The sequence below is a fragment of the Urocampus carinirostris genome, chromosome 4 (assembly GCF_059441175.1).
Source record: "Urocampus carinirostris isolate Australia breed hairy pipefish chromosome 4, RoL_Ucar_1.0, whole genome shotgun sequence".
Taxonomy (NCBI): Eukaryota; Metazoa; Chordata; class Actinopteri; order Syngnathiformes; family Syngnathidae; genus Urocampus; species Urocampus carinirostris.
Window position 1 is genome coordinate 17,531,871 of NC_142352.1, and position 6,039 is coordinate 17,537,909.

Here is a 6,039-nt window from a genome sequence, read left to right on the forward strand (position 1 = left end):
TGACATTATTCTAAGCATATCGTAGCTTTTTATTTTCTGTATTAACATTTAAAATATGTTTTTGGGGGGGGCATCATGATACTTTGCGAAATAAATGCAACAGAACTTCTGCAAGAACATTTCTACAGTAATACTGACACAAAATACCAGAATACTACAAAACTAAGTATAAAATTTAGTGCTAAAAAGTAGTTTTTTAAAATTCTACTGCACTAATATTAAAAGAATGAGCACATAGAGACGGACAACGCACTCGTTTATTCACACCTATGGATATTTTGGACTGTCAAATTAACCTGACATGCATGTTTTTGGAATGTGGGAGAAAGCTGGAGTATCCGGAGGAAACACACACAGTTATGGGGAGAACATGCAAACTCTGCACAGGAAGGCTGGTAGCTGGATTTGATCCCATGACCCAAGTACTGTGCTGCGGATGCGCTAACCACTCATCCACCGTATTAAAACCACTTCAGTTCAAAAAACAAAACAAAAAAAACAACCCAATATTGATTATTAATGAGTAAAAATAAATAACCTATCTTATAAATGTCCATCTTTTTAAATACTCATCTGTGAAATTTGTATTTAATTTCCCCTATGTTCTTGCTCGTAAATGCTGGTCTATTAGTGATCCCAAGAGCCAAGAAGAGAACCGCAGGTTCCAGAGTATTCTCCATTCGGGCCCTGGTGTTGTGGAATGCTCTTCCCCCTGATATTCGATCTGCAACCTCAGTGGAAGTGTTTGAATCTATGCTTATAACACACTTATATTCAGTTGCTGGAGCCCATCCCAGTCATCTTCGGGCAGTGGGCAGGGGACACCCTGAACCGATTGCCAGTCAGTCGCAGGGCACACAGAGACTGACAACTCACTCGCTCATACACACCTAGGGACAATTTGGACCGGCCAATTAACCTGACTTGCATGTTTTTGGAGTGTTGTAGGCAACCGGAGTTCCCGGAGGAAACCCACGCAAGCATGGGGAGAACATGCAAACTCCACACAGGAAGGTTTGTACTAAAACGAGGAAAATACTTACATTTGTGGAAAATGATCAAATCTTTGACATATACCTAGTTATTTAACAGTATTCATTTGAAAGGCATATTAATAGACACCAATATCATCCTTTTTACGATATATTAATTTAAATGCAAATGTTGCATTTCATTTGGACTCTTAATCATTACTTATTACATCACAAGCAAAAAAAAAAAAACCACAATTCTAATAAGTCAATTTTGTTGATATAACAGTTGTCAAGGTTCAGAGCAATGTTTGAGAAGTCACAACAATGAGCTGGACCAACTATCAACATCTTTATTATACAGAGGTCAGATTGCCATATTTAACACATTGCGTCCTGTCTGTAAGAGTACTGTGCCTGAGATACCATTCCATTTTTCAGACAATTGAATAATATGATGTGGTCCACAGTATCGAAAAGCAACACTGAGATCCAGCGGCAGCCGCATTGACGAGGTGCTGGAATCTATTGCTAAGAGAAGATCATTGATTACTTTAACCAGGGCTGTCTCAGTAGAGTGATTTGCCTTGAATGCTGACTAAACAAATTCAAAGAGATTATTTTCAGACATAGTCGTTCAGCTGCTGTGCAACAACGTTTTCAAGTAATTTTGAAAGAGATTTGGGACTGGACTTTAATTACAAAGGTTTTCTGGGTCAAGATTAAGTCGCTTAAGCGTGGGTTTAATGACAGCTCTCTTGGAGGCTACCGGAACTGTACCCGAAGAGGGCAATGTATTCATAATTTTTAAATCTGAAGCCAAACAGGGCTTTCACCAGTGAAGCTGGAAACTGGTCAGGCAGGCAAGTAGTTTCTTTGGCCCTTCTGACCATCCGTGTAAGACTATCAAGGGACAGATCACTAAAACTGGAAACCATTTTTTTAACAGCCGCATCAAGAAAGTGTTCTATAACTTCAGGATTTTTAAGGGAAGATTAGGTATCAGAATGATGATTTTGAAATTTCTTCTCAGATAAGTTAAATCTTTTTATTAAAAGAAGAGCTGTTAGGGTTAAGTTGCTGTCTAATAGGTGTCCCTGTTGCGTCGAACAAGAATTTCTGATTATTTTTCTGTGCAGCAATAATATCAGAGAAATAAGATTTTTTTTTTTTGTTTGAACAATTTTATTGACACTAGTAACATCAAATAAACAATGTGAGGTTTGAACAATTTTTCTCGACAATCTTAACAGCAATTAAGCATATTCACAATTTCGTGACGTTTTAGCAATTTTTTCCGCGATTTTAGCTGATTTTTTGGGGGGTTTGAACAATTTTATTGACACTAGTTACATCAAATAAACAATGTGAGGTTTGAACATTTTTTCTCGACAATCTTAACAGCAATTAAGCATGTTCACAATTTCGTTATATGACGTTTTAACAATTTTTTTTGACACTTTTAACAGCAATTTAATACTTTTTGGTTTGGTTTTTAGCAAATAAACAATGTGAGGTTTGAACAATTTTTCTCGACAATCTTAACAGCAATTAAGCATATTCACAATTTTGTAACGTTTTAGCAATTTTTTTCCGCGATTTTAAGCTGATTTTTTGGGGGTTTGAACAATTTTATTGACACTAGTTACATCAAATAAACAATGTGAGGTTTGAACAATTTTTCTCGACAGCAATTAAGCATGTTCACAATTTCGTTATATGACGTTTTAACAATTTTTTTTAACCGCAATTAAACATACAATTTCATTATATCATATCCCAACAATATGAGTTTTTATCGACGCTTTAGCTGAAGAGAGAACTACTTTATAGTTCAAGCTCTCACACCAGGTGGGTCAGAAAACTTTAAACTTCGTAGTGCGCCATTTTCGTCCAGGTTTCCTGCAACTTTGTTTGAGTGACCTGTTTTTTTTTTTTTCAGTAAACCAAGCCATGTGCTTTTTTGGGGTCAAAATTTTCGCTGAAATCCTGCATTTCACAGTTAAATTGCAGCGTGTGCCAACAAATACAATGCACTTAATACTTAACCGCGATCTACCAGTACTACCTCAGTGATCCAGTGTTGGATCGCCATCTACGTAATAAGAATCCCTGCCTTAAATTATAAGTCATGATAAAAGCACACACAAGATTAAAAAGGTATATGTAAATCGCAGATATGTGTGTGGCTCTGTCAAAGACATGATTTCCACCATATTTTTTGTTTTAATGGTAATAGAGGAATTAGAAAATTGGCTTTAAAAGTCCTTAAAAAGTGCTTGAATTCAACCAGGAATAGGTCAACGAACCCTGGGGTTTCTCTCTGCTGCTGTTTACGACATGAGCGGGACTTTGCTCCTCTTTGCTCCTCGATGATCGATTACAGATAACCTTTACACTTATTTACACATTCCATTGGCATGGCAAAAATACTTGTTACATCAGTTTGGAGGATCTTATGAAACACAGGGTCATTAAACACGCGGCCCGCGTGCCAGATCAGGCCAATGCTGAGTCAAGTCCGAGAGGAAAACGAGCTGCACTTTCATATATGTTGACCTTATGTCGCCAAAGCCGGGCGCCACTCACAAAACAACTGAAGCTGGATTTCTCTTTCTCTTATGTCTTTTTTTCTTTTTGTATATTTCTCACTCTTTCTCTCTTCCTTCTTTCAATTTCAAGCTAGAGAACTAGCAAACGGACACTAAAAATTAGACGATCCCGGTCACCCTGCTCGCAGGTACTTTGATTACCTGCCGTCAGGTCGCTGTCTTCGCTCCATTTTGAGCAAGACTACACATCTTAAAGAGTTTTTATCCTTCCGTTATTCGTATGTTCAATGGGAATTGATTTAGGCTATTATGTATAGTATTGTTATGCCAACGACGTTCCTCCGAACTATTCTACTCTAGTCTTGTTATTTACATATTCTTTCTTTTTAAACTATTCTATATAATTGCTTTGTATTATACACTACAGTATTTTTATTACTCTATTCTTTTACTTCTATTGTATTATCATTATTGAGAGTTCGCGTGTCAAATGATTTCTTGTATCTATCATATTTATGGTTAATACTGGCTGAATACAAATAAATACAATACAATACAATTTCTCTATCTTTCTCCCTCTGTGATTCTCTTTTTTTCTCTTGTTTTCTCTCCCTTACTCTCTGATATACTACTCCAGTCCCAGTGAATTTTTTTCTACCATGTGGCACCCGAACCCAAGAGTTCGACACCCCTGAGATAACGCACCAGAACGACATGTGCGCACTATGCTAGCTTGTATCTTATTTTCAATTCAGATTGAGCACTAATCCTTAATTCAAATGGCGACCTTACAACTGACACCGCTAGTCCAGGAGACGCTTGATACCGCTACCACCTTAGCTCGTCCGCCAGACAGAAATTTGATCTGGAACAGAAATGAACCATATGAGCACAATCTGAAAACAAATTAATTTCGTATGTAGAAGTATCACTTTATAAGAAAATATTTTCAAATTTAGGATAATTTAATTCTCAATTGCTCTTAATGTGGAGTGACTCTGAACCTTCACTTTGCGGACACCAGGCATTGTGGGAAATGTAGTTTTGAGTCGAAGCACCCTTTTGACCCATTTATCTTTAGACACCTATTAGTTTTAAACTCTGGTGGGTCACATTTGGCCCCCAGGCTATGAGTTTAACACTTGTGGAATACAAGATGCGTTTTGGGGTCAGAATATGTCAGTGTTATGCTTGTGGTTGGCTTCAGGCTATTAATAGTTTTATGACCCCCCTACTCCGCCCAATAACACTTTAACCTTCACCCATAGAGGAATAATTTCAAATGGAGCAGGACACGTGTGTCCAACTCCTTGCCAAATGCAGCCAGCGAGAAATTAAAATGTCTGCTTGTCTAAAAATAAACAAGTGCCTTGACCAAAAACTACATTTCCCCATAATGCCAGTCGACTGCTATGTAACTACAAAGTGGCGGCAGTCAATGTTCACTATATTGTTCCAATGATTTGCAAATCAGTTGAATGTAACACAGGAGGGATCAAATAGACCCCAAAAAGTTTTTCTTGCTTTTTTTCCTTCTTTCTTTCGTTTTCTCTTGATTTTTTCCTTTTGTTTTTTTCCCAGCTTCTTTCTTATTTTTTCTGTTCTTTTTTTCCTTTTTCTTTTATTTGTTACCTCCCTTTCTCCTTTATCCATCTATTTTCTTGCTTTTCACTTTTCCCACCTGCTTTTTCCTTCCTTTTGTCCATCCCCTGTCCCCCTGTCTTTGTATGTTATTTGCTCTTATTTATTTCTCTCTTTTTGTTGTTGTTGTTGTTGATGCTGTAGGTAATTTGTTTAATATTGTTACATAATAAATCGTAATATATGGATAAAAGCAACAAAACAATTTGAAAAGCCGTTCAGGTGCTGAAAGAGCTAGCTCTTTTTAGTGAGACGAGACGAAAAACCCGCCTCCCCAAAAAGACGATAACTTGCATGGCAACATTGACGTAGTCACGAAGTAGGAAAGGTCACGTAACGACGTAGTCTAACTGTGCAGGCGATAATAAAAATAAACCACACTATAATATGTTTTTTTAAGTAAACTTCTCCAACACCCTGCTTTTATTTTAGATGTATTAACTTTTAATTGACTTAATTTCTCAAAGACTTATATATGTCTTTTTTATTTTTTTTTTATTTTACAGCTTTTATGCTCATGTTACATCTAACCTTTGTGTAGCAACATTGTATTAATCCAACTGTCATGTTTGTGACTTAAATAAGCCCTAAAATCAGAGTTATTTGACTTAAGGGAGTGGTTACATTTATTTTATATATGATTCAATGAATTTCTATTTACATTTGCAAGCAGGGGCGTAACCAGACCGTGTTTGCAGGTGCTCAAGCACCCCCAAATTCAACCCAAGCACTCCCATAAATTGTAGCATTTTTAAAACTCACTTTTTTTTTAAATAAAAGGCAAGATAGGCTTAAATGTTATGGAAACGCTGACTAAATTATTGGAAAAATTATGTTTACAAATGGGAAATAACACTCTTGAACAGAGTTGAAAG